The sequence below is a fragment of the Capra hircus genome, chromosome 2 (assembly GCF_001704415.2).
Source record: "Capra hircus breed San Clemente chromosome 2, ASM170441v1, whole genome shotgun sequence".
Classification (NCBI taxonomy): Eukaryota; Metazoa; Chordata; class Mammalia; order Artiodactyla; family Bovidae; genus Capra; species Capra hircus.
In genome coordinates this window covers 133,105,476-133,108,631 of record NC_030809.1, presented here as the reverse complement: position 1 = coordinate 133,108,631, position 3,156 = coordinate 133,105,476, and the positions used below count along the sequence as shown (strand labels likewise).

Genomic DNA, 3,156 nt, shown 5'->3' with positions numbered 1-3,156 from the left:
ATCTTCAGCATACATACTTTTGTATCCCCATCATGGCACTTTTCTGGTGGTTCAGAAGGTAAAGAATCTGCCTGCAGTGCAGAAGACCTGGGTTCAATCCCTGGGCCAGGGAAGATCCTCTGGAGAAGGGAATGGCCACCCACTCCAGTATCCTTGCCTGGAGAATTCCATGGACAGAGGAGCCTGGCAGGCCACAGTTCATGGGATCACAAAGAGTCAGACAGCAGACTGAGTGACTAACACTTTCGCTTTTACCCACAGCATAGTTCTTGTCACATAGGATGTGCTCAGCAAATGTTTACTGCAGTGAATTGAAAAGGTACAGAGTTATCTGTTCACAGCCTTGATGTTCCAATAGGAAAATGGACACTGTTGCTATTTCTCCCTTAATTTTGACTTCTAGGTGTTAACGGTGTCATTTGTCATAGTAAGACACAGTAAGATTTGCTGTAAGAACCACTGGGCTTGAAACAATAAAGACATGAAGCTGATTTTTTACCCATTTCCTCTGTATGACAAAGAAAGACTTGAAAATAGTTAAAGAATATGAAACGAGATTCACGGGTTCCCTTTAAATACCAGTTTCTGTGTAGTGACCATTTTACTCCTGACTCTGTGACATCAGATGGGGTATTCACTATTTGAAATAATCTGCAATTTCAACAATATTTTCTCTGCTTGAAGGCAATCAGAAGAAAGACTCTTGAAAAAAAAAATCTCAGAAGAAAAAATTGAAAAGTGAGAAAGAAGTATATCTAAAAACCAAGTCAGAAGAATCTTTTGCATCAAATGAGCCAAATAAGCATCCAGTTAAGATGTCCTTCCTGAACATGCAGAATTACTCAAATCATCTGCCTTGGTAAAGCCACCAGATCCAAAACCAGAAAGTGTACAAAATAACATACTAACTCTTAGTCCAGTTAAATAAGATACCAGAAAACCAGAATCCACCTTGGAAACATTAGTTAACCATGACATGGATATAGGTGGTTTGCACACATTTTTTGAGAATCTAAATTCTACGGCTATTACTTTAATAACTTCAAATTCAGAGGGTATTCAGCAGCCTTTGGAAACCCAAGTAGTGCTTGAAATAATTACCAATTATCTTGCTAACCCACACTTCACAAATGATTCTGTGGAAATTAAGTCAGCACAGAAAAATGCATTCATATTCAGCACAATTACTCCAACAGTGAAGAATTAAACAGATAAAGAATCTGTTATTACAATTTTTGCACAAAACCTACAATTAATTCTTTTATACCTGCCCAGGAAACAGTGGAAATGGACATTAAAGACCTTGACATTGAAGACTCAAATAAAGATATTATAGACTTTGAGACAGATGTTTTACAGATTGAGCATTTTTACTGCAGACCAATGTAAATAAGGAATATCCTTGGCAGAAAGTCTAAACTACATTCAAAGATAACTCCTTGAGTTACAAGAACAGAAAACTCTAGGGTGATTGAAGTCTATAGAAGCTCTTATAAGGCAGCTAAAACAGGAAAACTGGTTACCTGAAGAAAATTGTAGAAAGTCATTTCACAACATATGAAGTTATTATATAGATTAGAGAGGTTTTAAAGTTTGTGACTTTTACATAAGGTTTTTTTTTTTTTTTGGCCAAACCAAATTATATGTAAAGTGAACTTATTCCTGTGTAAAATTCTTACCTTAATGAAGCTAAGAAAGTGTTCTAATGTTATGAACTTCATCCTGTCTTTGTTATGTTCATTTTTGAGAAAAACTAGAGAGTTGTTGGGTAGAAGACATTTCATCACTTCTTAACATTCCAAATTTAAAGCAAAAATGTAGTGAATAAACAATATGATTAAGTCATAAACTGAGAGAACACAGATATGGTAAACAAGATCCCAGAATAGAAGTCAAGTTCAGGAATCAGTCCTGGTTCTACCATTAAGATGTGTCTTGGACAAGTTACTTATTGAGTCTCAGTCTCTAATTTGTAAAAGGAGGGCACATAACTAAATCTTTAACATAGGTTGTTTCTTTTATAGTTTCTTCCCTTTCTAGAAGATACTTTTAATAGAACAAGTTTTCTGTATGATAATCTTATGCTTACACAAGAGTAAATGCTGGATAGAATTTTATATTATTAACTCATATTCTTCTCAACATTTATTAAATTATGTGTTGCTTGATGTATCGCTGGTCATCCTGCTTGTGATGCCAATTTTCTTCTGTATCTCGCTGTGCACACTACTCATTGAACTCAGGGTGGGCAAGGTGTGAGCTAAGAGGCTGGAAGGAGACTAGAGCCAGGAGCCCCACAGCTGGAAGGAGACTCCTCCACAAGGAGGGACTGAAGACACATTTATACTCTCCTGGCTGGCACAGCAACCGTAACACAGCCTCTCTCTGTGCTGGTGCAGCAGCCATACCACAGTTCTCCCCTCTGTGGCTGACCCGATGGACACAGCCCTGAGGTAGCAGCAACTCCCCCCACTTTATGGGTGGAACTCACACATATGCATACTACATGACCAAGCGAGTACCTCGTGACATGCATGCACAGTGATACAAATGATCTCAGCTATTACACAGTCACTATTTAGGAAACATGGGGTGAGAGAGACTGAACATGCCATCTTGGCTAATTTGCTCTCTCCCACATTTGATCTTTGGGCTATAATTTTTTGTATTATACAGCTTTCCTGGGGGCTCAGATGGTAAAGAATCCACCTGCAATACAGAAGACCCAGGTTTGATCCCTGGGTTAGAAGATCCCTTGGAGAAGGACATGGCAGCCCATCTGAGTATTCTTGCCTGGAGAGTCCCATGGACACAGGAGCCTGGAGGCTCAGAACCCCTACACAGAATCCCTGCAGTCCGTGGGGTCGCAGAGTTGGACACAACTGAGCGACTAATACTCTGTCATAGTAAAGAGTACTGAAAAGTTCTACTTTGTCTTATAAATTTCCTTCTTTGGTTTAAACAATAGAAATTTACTGTCTCACATTTCCAGAGGCTCCATGTCTGAAATCAGGTTGTGGGCTTAGTGGGTTTCTTCTGAAGCCTGTGAAGGAAAAATCAGTTCCAGACTTCTGTCCTTGGCTTGTAGGTGGCTGTGTCTTCCTCTACCTCTTCACAATGTCTTCCCTCTATGTGCATTCATCTCTGTCCAAAATT

At 39.0% G+C, this 3,156-nt stretch overlaps 1 pseudogene; it reads left to right on the top strand.

Annotated features, from left to right (window-relative positions):
• LOC102170827 lies at positions 449 to 1,574 on the top strand (annotated as a pseudogene).